Source organism: Salmo salar, chromosome ssa05 (assembly GCF_905237065.1).
Source record: "Salmo salar chromosome ssa05, Ssal_v3.1, whole genome shotgun sequence".
Classification (NCBI taxonomy): Eukaryota; Metazoa; Chordata; class Actinopteri; order Salmoniformes; family Salmonidae; genus Salmo; species Salmo salar.
Window position 1 is genome coordinate 83,601,778 of NC_059446.1, and position 22,083 is coordinate 83,623,860.

Sequence of the window (22,083 nt, forward strand, 5' to 3'; positions counted from 1 at the left end):
AGTAGTGAATGAATAATGGTAGTGGTACTATAGTAGTAGTGAATGAATAGCGGTTGTGTTAGTATAGTGGTATTATAGTGGTAGTGATTGAGTAGTGGTAGTATAGTGATAGTATAGTGGTAGTGAATGAATAGCGGTAGTGGTAATATAGTGATAGTATTGTGGTAATTCAGTGGTATTATAGTGGTAGTGAATGAATAGCGGTAGTGGTACTATAGTGGTAGTGAATGAATGGCAGTAGTGGTAGTATAGTGGTATTACAGTGGTATTATAGTGGTAGTGAATGAATAGCGGTAGTGGTATTATAGTGGTAGTATAGTGATATTATAGTGGTAGAAAATGAATAGCGGTAGTGGTATAATAGTGGTAGTGGTACTATAGTGGTATTATAGTGATATTATAGTGGTAGTGGTACTATAGTGGTACTATAGTGGTAGTGAATGAATAGCGGTAGTGGTACTATAGTAGTAGTGAATGAATAGCGGTAGTGAATGAATAGCGATAGTGGTACTATAGTGGTAGTGAATGAATAGCGGTAGTGGTACTATAGTAGTAGTGAATGAATAGCGGTAGTGATAGTATAGTGGCAGTGAATGAATAGCTATAGTGGTAGTATAGTTATATTATAGTGCTAGAAAATGAATAGCGGTAGTGGTACTATACTGGTATTATAGTGGTAGTGTGGTGATATTATAGTGGTAGAAAATGAATAGCGGTAGTGGTATAATAGTGGTAGTGGTACTATAGTGGTATTATAGTGATAGTATAGTGATATTATAGTGGTAGAAAATGAATAGCTGTAGTGGTACTATAGTGGTATTATAGTGGTAGTGAATGAATGGCAGTAGTGGTAGTACAGTGGTAGTATAGTGATATTATAGTGCTAGAAAATGAATAGTGGTAGTGGTACTATAGTGGTATTATAGTGATAGTATTTGTAAGTTGCTCTGGATAAGAGCGTCTGCTAAATGACGTAAATGTAAAAATAGTATAGTGGTAGAAAATGAATAGCGGTAGTGGTACTATAGTGGTATTATAGTGGTAGTGAATTAATAGCGATAGTGGTAGTAAATGAATAGCGGTAGTGGTAGTATAGTGGTATTATAGTGGTAGTGAATGAATAGTGGTATTATAGTGGTAGTGAATGAATAGTGGTAGTGAATGAATAGTGGTAGTGAATGAATAGCGGAAGTGGTTATATAGTGGTAGTGAATGAATAGTGTAGTGATATTATAGTAGTAGTAAATGAGTAGTGGTAGTGAATGAATAGCGTCAGTGGCACTATAGTGGTACTATAGTGGTAGTAAATGAGTAGTGGTAGTAAATGAGTAGTGGTAGTATAGTGATAGTAAATTAGTAGTGGTAGTATACTGATAGTATAGTGGCAGTACATTAATAGTGACAGTGGTAGTAAATGTATAGTGATAGTAAATTAATAGTGGTAGTGGTAATATAGTGGTAGGGGTAGTATACTGATCGTATAGTGATGGGGTAGTATAGTGGTAGAACAGTGATGGGGTAGTGGTAGTAAATTAATAGTGATAGTGCAGTGATGGGGTAGTGGTAGTAAATTAATAGTGGTAGTGGTAGTTTAGTGATATTATAGTGGTAGTAAATGAATCGAATCAAATCAAGGTTTAGTTGTCACGTGCGCCGAATAAGTGAAATGCTTACTTACAGGCTCTAACGAATAGTGCAAAAAAGGTGTTAGGGGAACAATGGGTAAGTAAAGAAATAAAACAACAGTAAAAAGACAGGCTATATACAGTAGCGAGGCTATAAAAGTAGCGAGGCTACATACAGACACCGGTTTGTCAGGCTGATGAGGTAGTATGTACATGTAGATATGGTTAAAGTGACTATGCATATATGATGGACAGAGAGTAGCAGTAGCGTAAAAGAGGGGTTGGCGGGTGGTGGGTGGGACACAATGCAGATAGCCCGGTTAGCCAATGTGCGGGAGCACTGGTTGGTCGGCCCAATTGAGGTAGTACACTGCTCAAAAAAATAAAGGGAACACTTAAACAACACAATGTAACTCCAAGTCAATCACACTTCTGTGAAATCAAACTGTCCACTTAGGAAGCAACACTGATTGATAATAAATTTCACATGCTGTTGTGCAAATGGAATAGACAACAGGTGGAAATTATAGGCAATTAGCAAGACACCCCCAATAAAGGAGTGGTTCTGCAGGCAGGGACCACAGACCACTTCTCAGTTCCTATGCTTCCTGGCTGATGTTTTGGTCACTTTTGAATGCTGGCGGTGCTTTCACTCTAGTGGTAGCATGAGACGGAGTCTACAACCCACACAAGTGGCTCAGGTAGTGCAGCTCATCCAGGATGGCACATCAATGCGAGCTATGGCAAGAAGCTTTGCTGTGTCTGTCAGCGTAGTGTCCAGAGCATGGAGGCGCACCCAGGAGACAGGCCAGTACATCAGGAGACGTGGAGGAGGCCGTAGGAGGGCAACAACCCAGCAGCAGGACCGCTACCTCCGCCTTTGTGCAAGGAGGAGCAGGAGAAGCACTGCCAGAGCCCTGCAAAATGACCTCCAGCAGGTCACAAATGTGCATGTGTCTACTCAAACGGTCAGAAACAGACTCCATGAGGGTGGTATGAGGGCCCGACGTCCACAGGTGGGGGTTGTGCTTTACAGCCCAACACCGTGCAGGACGTTTGGCATTTGCCAGAGAACACCAAGATTGGCAAATTCGCCACTGGCGCCCTGTGCTCTTCACAGATGAAAGCAGGTTCACACTGAGCACGTGACAGAGGTGACAGAGTCTGGAGACGCCGTGGAGAACGTTCTGCTGCCTGCAACATCCTCCAGCATGACCGGTTTGGTGGTGGGTCAGTCATGGTGTGGGGTGGCATTTCTTTGGGGGGCCGCACAGCCCTCCATGTGCTCGCCAGAGATAGCCTGACTGCCATTAGGTACCGAGATGAGATCCTCAGACCCCTTGTGAGACCATATGCTGGTGCGGTTGGCCCTGGGTTCCTCCTAATGCAAGACAATGCTAGACCTCATGTGGCTGGAGTGTGTCAGCAGTTCCTGCAAGAGCAAGGCATTGATGCTATGGACTGGCCCGCCCGTTCCCCAGACCTGAATCCAATTGAGCACATCTGGGACATCATGCCTCGCTCCATCCGACTGTCTAGGAGTTGGTGGATGCTTTAGTCCAGGTCTGGGAGGAGATCCCTCAGGAGACCATCCGCCACCTCATCAGGAGCATGCCCAGGCGTTGTAGGGAGGTCATACAGGCACATGGAGGCCACACACACTACTGAGCCTCATTTTGACTTGTTTTAAGGACATTACATCAAAGTTGGATCAGCCTGTAATGTGGTTTTCCACTTTAATTTTGAGTGTGACTCCAAATCCAGACCTCCATGGGTTGATAAATTGGATTTCCATTGATTATTTTTGTGTGATTTTGTTGTCAGCACATTCAACTATGTAAAGAAAAAAGTATTTAATAAGATTATTTCTTTCATTCAGATCTAGGATGTGTTTTTTAAGTGTTCCCTGTATTTTTTTGAGCAGTGTATGTACATGAATGTATAGTTAAAGTGACTATGCACATATGATAAACAGAGAGTAGCAGCAGTGTGAAAAGAGGGGTTGAGGGGGGCACACAATGCAACTAGTCCAGGTAGCCATTTGATTACCTGTTCAGGAGTCTTAGGGGTAAAAACTGTTGAGAAGCTTTTTTGTCCTAGACTTGGCACTCTGGGTACCGCTTGCCATGCGGTAGTAGAGAGAACAGTCTATGACTGGGGTGGCTGGAGTCTTTGACAATTTTTAGGGCCTTCCTCTGACACCGCCTGGTGTAGAGGTCCTGGATGGCAGGCGCTTAGCCCGAGTGATGTACTGGGCCGTACGCACTACCCTCTGTAGTGCCTTGCGGTCAGAGGCCAAGCAATTGCCGTACCAGGCAGTGATGCAACCAGTCAGGATGCTCTCGATGTTGCAGCTGTAGAACCTTTTGAGGATCTCAGGACCCATGCCAAATCTTTTTCGTTTCCTGAGGGGGAATAGGCTTTGTCGTGCCCTCTTCACGACTGCCTTGGTGTGTTTGGACCATTCTAGTTTGTTGTTGATGTGAACACCAAGGAACTTGAAGCTCTCAACCTGCTCCACTACAGCCCCGTCGATGAGAATGGGGGCGTGCTCGGTACTCCTTTTCCTGTAGTCCACAATCATCTCCTTAGTCTTGGTTACGTTGAGGGATTGGTTGTTATTCTGGCACCACACGGCCAGGTCTCTGACCTCCTCCCTATAGGCTGTCTCGTCATTGTCTGTGATCAGGTCTACCACTGTTGTGTCGTCTGCAAACTTAATGATGGTGTTGGAGTCGTGCCTGGCCATGCAGTCGTGGGTGAACATGGAGTACAGGAGGGGACTGAGCACGCACCCCAGTGGAGCTCCAGTGTTGAGGATCAGCGTGGCTGATGTGTTGCTACTTACCCTCACCACCTGGGGGCGGCCCGTCAGGAAGTCCAGGATCCAGTTGCAGAGGGAGGTGTTTCGTCCCAGGATCCTTAGCTTAGTGATGAGCATTGAGGGTACTATGGTGTTGAACGCTGAGCTGTAGTCAATGAATAGCATTCTCACATAAGTGTTCCTTCTGTCCAGGTGGGAAAGGCAGTGTGGAGTGCAATAGAGATTGCATCATCTGTGGATCTGTTTGGGCGGTATGTAAATTGGAGTGGGTCTAGGGTTTCTGGGATAATGGTGTTGCTGTGAGTCATTTACCAACCTTTCAAAGCACTTCATGGCTACGGATGTGAGTTCTACGGGTCTGTAGTCATTTAGGCAGGTTGCCTTTGTGTTCTTGGGCACATGGACTATGGTAGTCTGCTTGAAACATGGTGGTATTACAGACTCAATCAGGGACATGTTGAAAATGTCAGCGAAGACACCTGCCAGTTGGTCAGCACCTGCCCAGAGCACACGTCCTGGTAATCCGTCTGGCTCCGCAGCCTTGTGTATGTTGACCTGTTTAAAGGTCTTACTCACGTCGGCTACGGAGAGCATGATCACACAGTCGTCCGGAACAGCTGATGCTCTCATGCATGCCTCAGTGTTGCTTGCCTCGAGCGAGCATAGAAGTGATTTAGCTCGTCTGGTAGGCTCGTGTCACTGGGCAGCTCGCAGCTGTGCTTCCCTTTGTAGTCTGTAATAGTTTGCAAGCCCTGCCACATCTGACGAGCGTCGGAGCCGGTATAGTATGATTCAATCTTAGCCCTGTATTGACACTTTGCCTGTTTGATGGTTCGTCGCAGGGCATAGCAGGATTTCTTGTAAGCTTCCGGGTTAGAGTCCCGCACCTTGAAAGCGGCAGTCACTGTTGGGACGACGTCCTCGATGCACTTATTGATAAGGCCAGTTACTGATGTGGTGTAATCTTCAATGCCATCGGAAGAATCCCGGAACATGTTCCAGTCTGTGCTAGCAAAACAGTCCTGTAGTTTAGCATCTGCTTCATCTGACCACTTTTTTATAGACCGAGTAACTGGTGCTTCCTGCTTTAATTTGTGCTTGTAAGCAGGAATCAGGAGGATAGAGTTGTGGTCGGATTTACCAAATGGAGGGCGAGGGAGAGCTTTGTACACGTCTCTGTGTTTGGAGTACAGGTGATCTAGATTTTTTTTCCCTCTGGTTGCACATTTAACATGTTGATAGAAATTTGGTAGAACTGATTTAAGTTTCCCTGCATTAAAGTCTCCGGCCACTAGGAGCGCCGCCTCTGGGTGAGTGGTTTCCTGTTTTCTTATTTCCTTATTTTGTTATACAGCTGACTGAGTGCGGTCTTAGTGCAAGCATCTGTCTGTGGTGGTAAATAAACAGCCAGGAAATGTATAGCTGTAAACTCTCTATATACTCTACTTCAGGCGAGCAAACTCTAGAGACTTCCTTAGATTTCCTGCACCAGCTGTTTACAAATATGCACAGACCCCCCCCGGTCATACCGGAGTGTGCTGTTCTATCTTGCCGGTGCAGCGTATATCCCGCTAGCTGAATATCCATGTCGTCATTCTGCCACGATTCCGTGAAACATAAGATATCACAGTTTTTGATGTCCCGTTGGTAGGATATTCGTGATCGTACCTTGTCTAATTTATTGTCCAATGATTGCACGTTGGCGAGTAATATTGACGGTAACGGCAGCTTTCCCACTCGCCTTCTCCGGGTCTCCTGACCAGGCATCCGGCTCTTTGTCCTCTGTACCTGCGTCACTTCCTCTTGCAAATAACGGGGATGTCGGTCCTGTGGGGTGTTTGGAGAATGTCTTGTGCGTCGTCTTTGTTGTAGAAAACATCTTTGTCTAATCCGAGGTGAGTGATCGCTGTCCTGGTTGTGACGGCTCCGCTGCTGAATGTGACGGCTCCGCTGCTGAATGTGACGGCTCCGCAGCTGAATGTGACGGCTCCGCAGCTGGTTGTGACGGCTCCGCAGCTGGTTGTGACGGCTCCGCAGCTGGATGTGACGGCTCCGCAGCTGGATGTGACGGCTCCGCAGCTGGATGTGACGGCTCCGCAGCTGGTTGTGACGGCTCCGCAGCTGGTTGTGACGGCTCCGCAGCTGGTTGTGACGGCTCCGCAGCTGGTTGTGACGGCTCCGCAGCTGGTTGTGACGGCTCCGCAGCTGGTTGTGACGGCTCCGCAGCTGGTTGTGACGGCTCCGCAGCTGGTTGTGACGGCTCCGCTGCTGAATGTGACGGCTCCGCTGCTGAATGTGACGGCTCCGCTGCTGAATGTGACGGCTCCGCTGCTGAATGTGACGGCTCCGCTGCTGAATGTGACGGCTCCGCTGCTGAATGTGACGGCTCCGCTGCTGAATGTGACGGCTCCGCTGCTGAATGTGACGGCTCCGCTGCTGAATATGGGTTGTAGAAGAGTCTACTTGAGTAACTGGGATATGTTTGTTTTTTTCCCTACTAAACAACATAGGCCTAGTTGAATGTACTGTCTGTAAGTCACTCTGGATAAGAGTGTCTGATTAACACTTTAGCCTACTCTGAATAAACATAAAGACCTATAGCTATAGCCTATATGATCCATTACAGTACGGAGGGAATCATGGCAGTGAAGAGGGTTTCCTACTAAGGCTGGTGGTGCATCTGTTAGCCATTACCCCAGCACGGCTTCGACGTGTGTTTTGTGTGTGTGTGTTTTGTGTGTGTGTGTGTGAACACTGTGTGTGTGTGTGTGTGAACACTGTGTGTGTGTGTGAACACTGTGTGTGTGTGTGAACACTGTGTGTGTGTGTGAACACTGTGTGTGTGTGTGTGAACACTGTGTGTGTGTGTGTGTGAACACTGTGTGTGTGTGTGTGTGTACACTGTGTGTGTGTGTGACCACTGTGTGTGTGTGTGTGTGAACACTGTGTGTGTGACCACTGTGTGTGTGTGTGTGTGTACACTGTGTGTGTGTGTGTGTGTGACACTGTGTGTGTGTGTGTGAACACTGTGTGTGTGTGTGTGTGTGAACACTGTGGGTGTGTGTGTGTGTGTGAACACGTGTGTGTGTGTGTGTGTGTGTGTGAACACTGTGTGTGTGAACACTGTGTGTGTGAGACACTGTGTGTGTGTGAACACTGTGTGTGTGTGAACACTGTGTGTGTGTGAACACTGTGTTGTGTGTGAACACTGTGTGTGTGTGAACACTGTGTGTGTGTGACTGTGTGTGTGTGTGCACTGTGTGTGTGTGTGAACACTGTGTGTGTGTGTGACACTGTGTGTGTGTGAACACTGTGTGTGTGACCTGTGTGTGTGTGTGTGTGTGTGAACACTGTGTGTGTGTGTGGTGTGTGTGAACACTGTGTGTGTGTGTGTGTGTGAACACTGTGTGTGTGTGTGTGTGTGTGAACACTGTGTGTGTGTGTGTGTGTGTGAACACTGTGTGTGTGTGTGTGTGCACTGTGTGTGTGTGTGTGTGTGTGTGTGTGTGAACACTGTGTGTGTGTGTGTGTGTGTGAACACTGTGTGTGTGTGTGTGTGTGTGAACACTGTGTGTGTGTGTGTGTGTGAACACTGTGTGCGTGTGTGCGTCCATGAGTGTGTTAGAGGGAGTGTTGTACTCTTACCACTATGTCCATCCACACACAGACCAACTCCTCTGACCAGACCCACTGTCCACTTTCACCATTCTGCACACACAGACCAACTCCTCTGACCAGACCCACTGTCCACTTTCACCATTCTGCACACACAGACCAACTCCTCTGACCAGACCCACTGTCCACTTTCACCATTCTGCACACACAGCCCAACTCCTCTGACCAGACCCACTGTCCACTTTCACCATTCTGCACACACAGCCCAACTCCTCTGACCAGACCCACTTTCACCATTCTGCACACACAGCCCAACTCCTCTGACCAGACCCACTTTCACCATTCTGCACACACAGCCCAACTCCTCTGACCAGACCCACTGTCCACTTTCACCATTCTGCACACACAGACCAACTCCTCTGACCAGACCCACTTTCACCATTCTGCACACACAGCCCAACTCCTCTGACCAGACCCACTTTCACCATTCTGCACACACAGCCCAACTCCTCTGACCAGACCCACTGTCCACTTTCACCATTCTGCACACACAGCCCAACTCCTCTGACCAGACCCACTTTCACCATTCGGCACACAGACCGCAGGACCTCAGATGGGAAGATGGGGCAAAGGTACTAGGGTGTGTTTTGGTGCAGATGACACGTACCTACAGTGAGGGGAAAAAAAGTATTTGATCCCCTGCTGATTTTGTACGTTTGCCCACTGACAAAGAAAGGATCAGTCTATAATTTTAATGGTAGGTTTATTTGAACAGTGAGAGACAGAATAACAGAAATCCAGAAAAACACATGTCAGAAATGTTATAAATTGATTTGCATTTTAATGAGGGAAATAAGTATTTGACCCCCTCTCAATCAGAAAGATTTCTGGCTCCCAGGTGTCTTTTATACAGGTAACGAGGCTGAGATTAGGAGCACACTCTTAAAGGGAGTGCTCCTAACCGCAGCTTGTTACCTGTAAAAAGACACCAGTCCACAGAAGCAATCAATCAATCAGATTCCAAACTCTCCACCATGGCCAAGACCAAAGAGCTCTCCAAGGATGTCAGGGACAAGATTGTAGACCTACACAAGGCTGGAATGGGCTACAAGACCATCGTCAAGCAGCTTGGTGAGAAGGTGACAACATTTGGTGCGATTATTCGCAAATGGAAGAAACACAAAAGAACTGTCAATATCCCTCGGCCTGGGGCTCCATGCAAGATCTCACCTCGTGGAGTTGCAATGATCATGAGAACGGTGAGGAATCAGCCCAGAACTACACGGGAGGATCTTGTCAATGATCTCAAGGCAGCTGGGACCATAGTCACCAAGAAAACAATTGGTAACACACAACGCCGTGAAGGACTGAAATCCTGCAGCGCCCGCAAGGTCCCCCTGCTCAAGAAAGCACATATACATGCCCGTCTGAAGTTTGCCAATGAACATCTGAATGATTCAGAGGACAACTGGGTGAAAGTGTTGTGGTCAGATGAGACCAAAATGGAGCTCTTTGGCATCAACTCAACTCGCCGTGTTTGGAGGAGGAGGAATGCTGCCTATGACCCCAAGAACACCATCTCCACCGTCAAACATGGAGGTGGAAACATTATGCTTTGGGGGTGTTTTTCTGCTAAGGGGACAGGACAACTTCACCGCATCAAAGGGACGATGGACAAGGCCATGTACCGTCAAATCTTGGGTGAGAACCTCCTTCCCTCAGCCAGGGCATTGAAAATGGGTCGTGGATGGGTATTCCAGCATGACAATGACCCAAAACACACGGCCAAGGCAACAAAGGAGTGGCTCAAGAAGAAGCACATTAAGGTCCTGGAGTGGCCTAGCCAGTCTCTAGACCTTAATCCCATAGAAAATCTGAGGAGGGAGCTGAAGGTTCGAGTTGCCAAACGTCAGCCTCGAAACCTTAATGACTTGGAGAAGATCTGCAAAGAGGAGTGGGACAAAATCCCTCCTGAGATGTGTGCAAACCTGGTGGCCAACTACAAGAAACGTCTGACCTCTGTGATTGCCAACAAGGGTTTTGCCACCAAGTACTAAGTCATGTTTTGCAGAGGGGTCAAATACTTATTCCCTCATTAAAATGCAAATCATTTTCTAACATTTTTGACATGCGTTTTTCTGGATTGTTTTGTTGTTATTCTGTCTCATTGTTCAAATAAACCTACTATTAAAATGATAGACTGATCATTTCTTTAGTGGGCAAACGTACAAAATCAGCAGGGGATCAAATACTTTTTCCCCCCACTGTAGCTAATGTTGTCCATGGACAACATTGGGCCCCGTAGAATTACATAAAGAAGACTTCATTGAATAAGATCTCTATGTTGGGCCCACCCACAGTGAACGCTCTCCAGAAAAGCTGCAGAAGTGGTTTTTATGAGGGGTCACAGGTCAGATCTAGTGTAAATCTGGGGCAACACCTCAGTGGGAGAGCTTTGAAGACGTTCACGGAGTGCTTCTGCTTTATAACAATAAGTCAGTGTGACCTCAGGCGGATACCAGGGTGTGTTTTGGTACACACACATAACATGTTGCTTCTTGCTTTGCTCCTTTACTTGAACATGAAAAAGACTTGACTATGTGATCTAAAGACCCTCCAACTGCACTTAGTGTTATCTATTGATTAGATATGCCAGCGAGGCAAACACCATACACAGTGGCATATTGATACACTCTGAATCAGGCTGTTTAGTGCAGGGCTGGAACAAAAGCCTGTCCACTCAAAAGTGGTACTCCTGTAGTTTAGAAGAACCCTTCCCCTAAAGGCTGTGGTTGCTTGGCTGTGTTCCAAATGGCCTATAGGCGGAGCCCTATGGGCCCTGGTCAAAAGTAGTGCACGATATACTGAATAGAGTGCCATTTGGGATATAACCTTTGACCCTTGGGGCCACATGCTGCCAGTTTTTCTCTACTTGGCCACGGGGGGGCAGCACTTTCCCATAGCCCAGACCAGGCAGAGGCAAGGCAGGCACTAGGTAGGCAGGCAGGCACAGCTGGTGAGTGGCAGACACAGGGTGGTTTTATGGGGCATCTCCCCACTCCCACATGGCATGGCAGTGGGGAGGTTGTTTGAAGTTGGGCCTGGTTCACCTCAGGGTGTGAAGGGAGTGAGAGATGAGGGAGAGAGAGAGAGGTTGTCCGTTGTTTGGCAGCACTGCAGAGCCGAGCCAAACGTCTGGAGCACAGCATGGGAAAGCACAGTGTGTGTGGAGTGTTGTCTGGTACTATGGGCAATATGGAGGCTGCATAGTTAAAGTTGAATCAGATCAGAAGACTTATGAGAAAGCCAGTGCCAGCCAGTGCCATGGAAGACTTCATTAAATACGTCGTATAGCCTAGATTAGACCCAGCCTTCTTTGTTGTGAGTTTTTAATAAAAAGCAAATTTATCTAGTTTGTTGATGAGATGTGAGAGAGGGGTTTGGATACGAGGTGGTTTGTGGACGATCTCCAGCGGTGCTTAGCTTGAGGACGACGACTAGTCTAGACGGCGCCCATGACATCATTCGTTAAACATCGTCACACTAGCTAGCTACTGTTGTTTTGGTGAGTGACACACACCCAGTCCGCACACACAACCACTCCTGCCCCTCTTGACCACATGCAATTGTTATGAAGACTGTGTAGTGGCACCTTTGTGGCTGTGTGTGTGTCATGTCTGCTGTTATATGATTAGACTAACCTCTCTCTCCCTCCACCTCTCTGTCTCTCCCCTCTGTCTCTCGTCAGACACAGATCCTCATCAGTTGGAGAAACAGGAGCAGCAGCAGCCCACATATGTTGCCCTCAGCTACATCAACAGGTGAGCAGGCTACTAGCCTAACCTATACTTAACAAAAATATGTATGCAACAATTTCAAAGATTTTGCTGAGTTATAGTTCATTAAAGAAAATCAGTCAATTAATATAAATAAATGAGGCCCTAATCTATGGATTTCACATGACTGGGCAGGGGATCAACCATGGGTAGGCCCACCCACTGGGGAGCCAGGCCCACCCAATGGGGGCCCAGCCAATCAGAACCAGTTTTTCCCCACAAAAGGGCTTTATTACAGATGGAAATACTCCTGAAGAATTCTATTTGTTCAGTGTATATACCAATCAGACCTTTAACCATGTCTCAAAGGATCATGGTTCTGAAATCCCTAATGAACGGTATTCTTATGGTTCAGTTTAAACTGTCCTAACTCTGACCAGAAAAGGCATGAATGACCAAATGTCATCAGTAAATAGTAGATTAAACTGTTATCTCAGTATGACCGTGTGGAGGTTTGTGTTTGAGGTCTAAGTCCATGCAACAGTAGAGGTGTGATGGAGGTAAGAACATGCCTTAAGCTCACTCCACAGCTAGCCTGAAGTGTGTGTGTGTGTGTGTGTGTGTGTGTGTGTGTGTGTGTGTGTGTGTGTGTGTGTGTGTGTGTGTGTGTGTGTGTGTGTGTGTGTGTGTGTGTGTCAGTTCCATCTAGCAGCAGTCAGCCTCATCTGGTGGATAAGTCAGTTTAATTGTGTTAGCGTTGGGTAACAGGATGTTATATAGTCCTGGGTCCTACATTACTAGACCAAGATGACATTTCAATCTCATCCCAGTTCTCCATTCAATCACCATATCAAAGAGGTTTAAAGGGCTGAGGCACTCTGAGGCAGCAGTGTGACTGTATAATAGAGGGACTAGCTACCACTGTCTGCCACCCTGTCTTTAGACACACATCTTGATGTGGTTTCAGCTTTCAGCTGTTCATTTCACTTCTGCTTTAACAGTGTCTGTGTGAACATTTCAATTTTATGACTTACGTTTACAGAATATTTTACAATGTAACAATGTTTAGTCTTAGATATAGGCCTTCTGTTAAACATGAAGTTTGGTCAGAGATATAGGCCTACTGTTAAACATGAAGTTTGGTCAGAGATATAGGCCTACTGTTAAACATGAAGTTTGGTCAGAGATATAGGCCTACTGTTAAACATGAAGTTTGGTCAGAGATATAGGCCTACTGTTAAACATGAAGTTTGGTCAGAGATATAGGCCTACTGTTAAACATGAAGTTTGGTCAGAGATATAGGCCTACTGTTAAACATGAAGTTTGGTCAGAGATATAGGCCTACTGTTAAACATGAAGTTTGGTCAGAGATATAGGCCTACTGTTAAACATGAAGTTTGGTCAGAGATATAGGCCTACTGTTAAACATGGGAGTGGTTTGAATGAGTGATATACTCCGAGCATATGTTGTACAGTGACTTCAGTGATATACGTTTGTAACGGAGGAGGTTCTGTGAACAACCACGCTGGCATGATGAGACTAACCTTGCCTAAGCTCCGACTTATGTTAACTCCCTGAGCTAATAGCTAGGCTTTAGCTCAGCAGGCTAGCACACCCTTGTGGCGCGCAAAACCGAGTCGGTCATGTATGATGTGTGGTTGTGTGTCCTCTCCTCTTCCCTCTCTCTCTGGCTCCTCCCTTGCCCAGGTTTATGACAGAGGCAGCGCGTCAGGAGCAGCCTGAGAGGCTGAAGAGGAAGGTGCACCCCAAGCTGTCTCAGTCTCTGACAGGCAGTCTCCCCTCGTAGCAGTAACGTCTCCCCTCCTCCCAGACGCAGCAGTGGGAACCTCACCCCGCCTGTCACCCCTCCCATCACACCCTCCTCCTCCTTCCGTAGCAGCACTCCTACAGGTAGGTTACCGTGACAACAGAGTACAACACCGTCATCTAGGAGGCAGGTGTCAGTAGTTTATGTAATATGGATTATGTCACTTCATTGTCCCATATTTTGGTTTGGATCAGGAAATGCCTCTTAACTTTCAGGAGAAGACATGGAGGTAATTCAGGGAAGTTAGGTGCTGTAATGTCTCACCGTAGGGTCCTTAGAGAAGCATAGAGGGTTGACTCTCTGTCAGTTGGTATAGTCATACACAGGGAAGGTACTGGGCTTATTTCATCAGAATCTCATCATTTTAAGTTGCCATGGTATTTGCTTACTTGTGTTCTTTGTTTGTGTCTTTCCCACGTTGCCACTTAGTAAGATATGCTGGGTTTTTCTCTCGTAGTTGCAGCTCCTTGTCTCTTTGGTTCTTGTGGTTGTGGAGCCAAATCTTATTTTGCATTGCCTTAACCCTGGGACCTTGTGAAATGGGCTAAATTCTTTCCCACAAAACAGCATTTTTTCAGTCTCTCCACAAACTTGGGCTCAGTAACAAGGCAACAGTAGAACCCTGTGGGAACCCTACAGCCAGAACACATGTGGAAGGCTTGAGTCTGAATCTGTCTCGGCACATCAGCCGGTCCAAAACCCTTGAGGCTAGGATGCCCATGCCAGCCATAGGATACGGCCCAAATGGCAGTCTATTATAGTGCACTATGGGCCTTATGGGCCCTGGTCAAAACTAGTGCACTATATAAGGAATAGGGTACCATTTGGGATTCAACTTTAGTCATTAACTGTGCTTGAATCAGAGCAGAGTACTGGAGCTGCTGAAATAGGAGTATTACTCAAATTGTTTATGGACGGCAGTAGGCACGTTTTATGACAAATCGTATTCTGATGTGTGTGCACGTACCTGTGTCTGTGTTTCTCCCCTCCAGGCAGTGAGTATGATGAAGAGGAGGTAGACTATGAGGAGTCAGACAGTGGTGAGTCCTGGACCACAGAGAGTGCCATCAGCTCAGAGTCTATCCTCAGCTCCATGTGTATGAATGGAGGAGAGGAGAAACCCTTCGCCTGCCCTGTGCCTGGCTGCAAGAAGAGATACAAGGTGGGCCAACCGCACTCAGTCCATGAATCAATACCATGTGTAAATGCTCTGACATGTGATCAGATGATTGCAACCAGATAATACAAGACGCATGTTATTACTGAGTGTAAATGGGGTCTCGTATCCTCTCCCTTGCACTGCCCCGTGAATAGAGCCAGGGGTATTCCTGACCACGTGACATGACCAGGAAAAGCCTCAAACAGCTTTTAACTAGAGCCCTGAGTTAAACTAAGAGCCAGAGTGTTTATTCATCAGGTCATGTGGTCAGGAATGTATCCTGTCTCTACCTACCTGTCTGTGAATATTGGCTAGATACATAGTCTATGCTTTCTGTTCAAGTGACTGCTTCTCCTTCTCATAAGACTCCAAATGAAAAGCATCCATTACCCTCGATGTTGGTTTGGTCCTAAACGGACCAAGGCTCTGCATGCAGATAAAGCAACAGCTCACGGCACAACGCCTCTCCCCTATTTGTCCTAGATAGTTTGTGTGTATCTACTGATATGTATGCCACGTGTGCCTTTTTACAATGTTTTACTGTATGTAGTTCTGTCCTTAAGCTGTTCTTGTCTATTAATGTTCTGTATTATTATTTCATGTTTTGTGTGGACCCCAGGAAGAGTAGCTGCTGCTATGTGATGTCTATATAACGTCCCAGTTCAAACGGATAGCAAACAGCACCATCGACTTCCTGCTGTTGACAAAACAGGGTGTTACAGCATGTCAACATCTTGAAATGCATACATCCACGTCCACTGCAGTGATTTATGGACCTTTTCAAGGATTTTCCATTCCCATCTGGGTTGGCTGTCTGTCCGGGATAAATGGTGCTCAGCTTGAGAAGGTGGCATTGCTGACGTGAATGACAGGATTATGGCTGATGAGACAGTTAGTAGACTCTAGACCTCGTGTCAAAGTCATTCCACGTAGGGCTGAGTGCCTGCGGGTTTTCCCTCCTCCCCTGACCTCCCCTCACCTGATTGTCTAGGTCTTATTTGAAAGGAATAAAATAAAACCTGCAGACACCCTGCTGTACAAGAAACAGGATATATAGTTAGTAGTAGACTCTAGGCTGTACAAGAAACAGGATATATAGTTAGTAGTACTCTAGACTGTACAAGAAACAGGATATATAGTTAGTAGTAGACTCTAGGCTGTACAAGAAACAGGATATATAGTTAGTAGTACTCTAGGCTGTACAAGAAACAGGATATATAGTTAGTAGTAGACTCTAGGCTGTACAAGAAACAGGATATATAGTTAGTAGTACTCTAGGCTGTACAAGAAACAGGATATATAGTTAGTAGTACTCTAGGCTGTACAAGAAACAGGATATATAGTTAGTAGTACTCTAGGCTGTACAAGAAACAGGATATATAGTTAGTAGTAGACTCTAGGCTGTACAAGAAACAGGATATATAGTTAGTAGTAGACTCTAGGCTGTACAAGAAACAGGATATATAGTTAGTAGTAGACTCTAGGCTGTACAAGAAACAGGATATATAGTTAGTAGTACTCTAGGCTGTACAAGAAACAGGATATATAGTTAGTAGTAGACTAGGCTGTACAAGAAACAGGATATATAGTTAGTAGTACTCTAGGCTGTACAAGAAACAGGATATATAGTTAGTAGTAGACTCTAGGCTGTACAAGAAACAGGATATATAGTTAGTAGTAGACTCTAGGCTGTACAAGAAACAGGATATATAGTTAGTAGTACTCCAGACTGTACAAGAAACAGGATATATAGTTAGTAGTAGACTCTAGGCTGTACAAGAAACAGGATATATAGTTAGTAGTAGACTCTAGGCTGTACAAGAAACAGGATATATAGTTAGTAGTAGACTCTAGGCTGTACAAGAAACAGGATATATAGTTAGTAGTACTCTAGGCTGTACAGGAAACAGGATATATAGTTAGTAGTAGACTCTAGGCTGTACAGGATATATAGTTAGTAGTACTCTAGGCTGTACAAGAAACAGGATATATAGTTAGTAGTAGACTCTAGGCTGTACAAGAAACAGGATATATAGTTAGTAGTACTCTAGGCTGTACAAGAAACAGGATATATAGTTAGTAGTACTCTAGGCTGTACAAGAAACAGGATATATAGTTAGTAGTACTCTAGGCTGTACAAGAAACAGGATATATAGTTAGTAGTACTCTAGGCTGTACAAGAAACAGGATATATAGTTAGTAGTACTCTAGGCTGTACAAGAAACAGGATATATAGTTAGTAGTAGACTAGGCTGTACAAGAAACAGGATATATAGTTAGTAGTACTCTAGGCTGTACAAGAAACAGGATATATAGTTAGTAGTACTCTAGGCTGTACAAGAAACAGGATATATAGTTAGTAGTACTCTAGGCTGTACAAGAAACAGGATATATAGTTAGTAGTACTCTAGGCTGTACAAGAAACAGGATATATAGTTAGTAGTACTCTAGGCTGTACAAGAAACAGGATATATAGTTAGTAGTAGACTCTAGGCTGTACAAGAAACAGGATATATAGTTAGTAGTGACTCTAGGCTGTACAAGAAACAGGATATATAGTTAGTAGTAGACTCTAGGCTGTACAAGAAACAGGATATATAGTTAGTAGTAGACTCTAGGCTGTACAAGAAACAGGATATATAGTTAGTAGTGACTCTAGGCTGTACAAGAAACAGGATATATAGTTAGTAGTAGACTCTAGGCTGTACAAGAAACAGGATATATAGTTAGTAGTACTCTAGGCTGTACAAGAAACAGGATATATAGTTAGTAGTAGACTCTAGGCTGTACAAGAAACAGGATATATAGTTAGTAGTACTCTAGGCTGTACAAGAAACAGGATAAATAGTTAGTAGTAGACTCTAGGCTGTACAAGAAACAGGATATATAGTTAGTAGTACTCTAGGCTGTACAAGAAACAGGATATATAGTTAGTAGTAGACTCTAGGCTGTACAAGAAACAGGATATATAGTTAGTAGTAGACTAGGCTGTACAAGAAACAGGATAAATAGTTAGTAGTACTCTAGGCTGTACAAGAAACAGGATATATAGTTAGTAGTAGACTCTAGGCTGTACAAGAAACAGGATATATAGTTAGTAGTAGACTCTAGGCTGTACAAGAAACAGGATATATAGTTAGTAGTACTCTAGGCTGTACAAGAAACAGGATATATAGTTAGTAGTACTCTAGGCTGTACAAGAAACAGGATATATAGTTAGTAGTAGACTAGGCTGTACAAGAAACAGGATATATAGTTAGTAGTAGACTAGGCTGTACAAGAAACAGGATATATAGTTAGTAGTACTCTAGGCTGTACAAGAAACAGGATATATAGTTAGTAGTAGACTCTAGGCTGTACAAGAAACAGGATATATAGTTAGTAGTACTCTAGGCTGTACAAGAAACAGGATATATAGTTAGTAGTACTCTAGGCTGTACAAGAAACAGGATATATAGTTAGTAGTACTCTAGGCTGTACAGGAAACATGACATATACAGTGCCAGTCAAAAGTTTGGACACACCTACTCATTCAAGGGTTTTTCTTTATTTTACTATTTTCTACATTATAGAATAATAGTGAAGACATCTAAACTATGAAATAACACCTATTGAATCATGTAGTAACCAAAAAAGTGTTAAAGAAATCGAAATATATTTGAGATTCTTCAAAGTAGCCACCCTTTGCCTTGATAACAGCTTTGTACACTCTTGGCATTCTGTCAATCAGATTAGTGGAACGGTATCAAATACATCAATCACATGGTTTCCAGGTGTTTGATGCCATTCCATTTCCTCTGTTCCAGCCATTATTATGAGCCGTCCTCCCCTCAGCAGCCTCCTCTGAACTCAATATACTTTAAAATGAGTAAAACCATTTTGAAACTGCGTAAAAATGATATTGGACCTACATTCATATACAGTATCTTGACTGTGTCCAGCTCACTGATAATCACTACATTCATATACAGTATCTTGACTGTGTCCAGCTCACTGATAATCACCAATAAAAAATATAAGACAATGTTTTTGCAAATTTTTACAGAGAGGAAATATATTTTCAGTGCAGCCCCCGGAGAGCGTTGAAGACCGAATGCAGCCCCCGGGGCTAAATGAAATTGACAGCCCTGCTCTAGCCTGTACAGGAAGCACGCAGAGATGAAGGACGTTGTGTTGAGTTAGATCAGCTGACATAAGACATCTGGACAAAGATTCTTGAATCCTTTGTGAGATGGAGAAATAATCAAGTATATTTTTATTCTGTCACTGGGCTGTACAGTAAACATGCAAAGAGCTGTGTAGAGCGTTGAGTCAGGTTTAGTGTACTGAAGACATCTCTAGGTGAATCTAGGCTACTATAGTGTGGTGAGAGACTCATGACTGTTATAGGAGACTGATCCAGTGTTCTCCAAATCCAGTTGAAGACCCTGATTGGTTGAATGTGTGAATCAGGGCTAGATCAAAGGGCCCTGTACACACCCAGTAGCACCCCAGGACTGGAGTTGGCGAACACTGGACTAATTCAAACTTAGCTTACTCTGTACTGTACCCTCCCCCTCATTCAGAATGTGAACGGGATCAAGTACCACGCCAAGAACGGCCACCGGACACAGATCCGCGTCCGCAAGCCCTTCAAGTGCCGCTGTGGGAAGAGCTACAAGACGTCCCAGGGCCTGAGGCACCACACCATCAACTTCCACCCGCCAGTCTCCACCCACATCCACAAGATGCAGCAGTAGCACCGTCCCCGCAGAAATAGAATCACTTCAACATCATCCTGTTCTAGTGATTCTGTTTCTATGGACCCACCATCACCAGAAATGGCTGTGTCCCATTCCAAACACACACGCACTTTCCTTCTTCTTATTCCAGTACACTACTCTTTAATTGCATGCTTTAAAATTACCTTATTTGTATTTTAAATTTTTTGGAATGTATTTTCTTCACAGCTGTATACTTTTTCACATTTGAGCGATCATGTGTCTTTTTGATAATGTTTTTGGCACATAGGGCTTGCTGTTAAGATGATGCGTTTCAAAGAGAGCGTATTGCCACGTTCAAAACACCTCGGAACTCTCCGACTTCAGTGCAGGGATCTTTTTTTTGTGACTGGGAATTCCGAACGGTCATCCAACTCGGAATTCCAAGTCCGAAACTCTGGCATCTTTCTAGAGCTCTGACTTTCCCACCTGAAAATCACTGACGTCATGATTTGACCTGTTTTTTTCCCGCGAGTTCCCAATTGTCTTGAAAGCACCATGAGTCAAGGTTCACAGCCATGCTTCTGGGCTGTGTTCGGCAGAGCAAAACATGGTGGAACATTTACATACAGATATGTTGTGTACATCGCAACCTAATGAATTTGACTCGAGCGTTCAGGTAATGCTGTGTTTGAAAAGAAGGGGCATGAGAGTGGTGAGGCAAGGGGAGAAAGCAAGCATCACCATCACAAAATGGAGGCAAGAAAATCTGAATGTTTGTGAAAGCTGACGATATATTCCTGAAGGATGTATAAACTTTCATAATCAGGTAAAATAGTATGCTCTTATTTTTCTTGCCATGTTCTGTTCTGAAAGTGTAGTTTTATGATTCACTTTGCTAGGATTATCACTCAAAACTTGTTTTGTGTTTTAGAACTGACTCTCAGGTGGCAATTCACCACCAGCATTTCAGCACCACAATCCTGCCCGTGTGTTCTGATAGGATGCGTCCCAAACGGCACCCTATTCCCTATATAGTGCACTACTTTTGACTAGAGCCCTGGTCAAACAAAAGTAGTGCACTATATAGGGAGCCATTTGGGAAACACATAGTATTTTAGAATCAGCTGTTATGCTGTTCACTGGAATCTTGGGATTTGGTGTCACAGCAGTTCCCAGTTATCCAGAACCCTTCCATTCTAGGGTGCTGAGCAGTTATCTTCTTCGCCAAAGCCGTGTGAAGCATTTAAGCACTTTGTAGTAACCAGTTGCCAACAGAATTAGGATGGTTTTTGTTGCCAATAACTCTCTGCTGCTGCACACACCAACCTGACATGTAGCAGTCACAGGAACTAGAGAGAGCCAGACCGGAAGTACTCAACTTTTCCAAGGAGTTTAATTTTTTCAGATCTCCGGTGTTTCCTGGGGTGAGATTATGAATCTGGTTTGCCTTGAATTGTAGACCACAATATAGAGTTCCAATCCAGTAAGTATCTGTGTATAGCTTCATAGTGACTCTTCAGGAATGGCTAACTTGAGCTAGAGTAGACATTCTTGTCAAAATAAAAATGGCCAGATCTCAATTCTGGTCTATTTCTCCTCTTTTGTCCATCTAGCCTCTTAATGTAGTGTCATACTGGTGATCAGAGAGAGCAAGGAGCTAATCAACAACCCATCAAAACATCACTGCATGGAAATCAATGTCGTTATGGAACTACACTTTAAGAGTGCGTCCCAAATGGTAGCCTATTCCCTCTATAGGGCTCTGGTCAAAAGTAGTGCATTAAATAGGGAATAGGGTGCCATTTGGAACACATTATATAGATGGTCATTGACAGTATATATGGAGGGAAGTATTTGATATTGTGTATAGTAAATGTATTGTCTCAAGTGCATTAAATTATATTTTCATATGTTTCTGGAGAATGACCCTTACTGTGTGTGTGTATTTATTTATTTAACTAGGCAAGTCCGTTTAGAACAATTTCTTATTTACAATGACTGCCTATCAGGGAATAGTGGGTTAACTGCCTTGTTCAGAGGCAGAACGACAGATTTTTACCTTGTCAGCTCGAGGATTCCATCTAGCAACATTTTGGTTACTGGCCCAACGCTCTAACCACTAGGCTACCTGCTGGTTACTGGCCCAACGCTCTAAACCACTAGGCTACCTGCTGGTTACTGGCCCAACGCTCTAAACCACTAGGCTACCTGCTGGTTACTGGCCCAACGCTCTAAACCACTAGGCTACCTGCTGGTTACTGGCCCAACGCTCTAAACCACTAGGCTACCTGCTGGTTACTGGCCCAACGCTCTAAACCACTAGGCTACCTGCTGGTTACTGGCCCAACGCTCTAAACCACTAGGCTACCTGCTGGTTACTGGCCCAACGCTCTAAACCACTAGGCTACCTGCTGGTTACTGGCCCAACGCTCTAAACCACAAGGCTACCTGCTGGTTACTGGCCCAACGCTCTAAACCACTAGGCTACCTGCTGGTTACTGGCCCAACGCTCTAAACCACTAGGCTACCTGCTGGTTACTGGCCCAACGCT

The 22,083-nt window shown here is 44.8% G+C and overlaps 1 pseudogene; it reads left to right on the plus strand.

Annotated features, from left to right (window-relative positions):
- The window catches only part of LOC106596072 (juxtaposed with another zinc finger protein 1-like), a 45,182-nt pseudogene extending 24,051 nt beyond the window's left edge, over positions 1–21,131 (plus strand).
- The last annotated feature ends 952 nt before the right edge of the window (positions 21,132–22,083 follow it).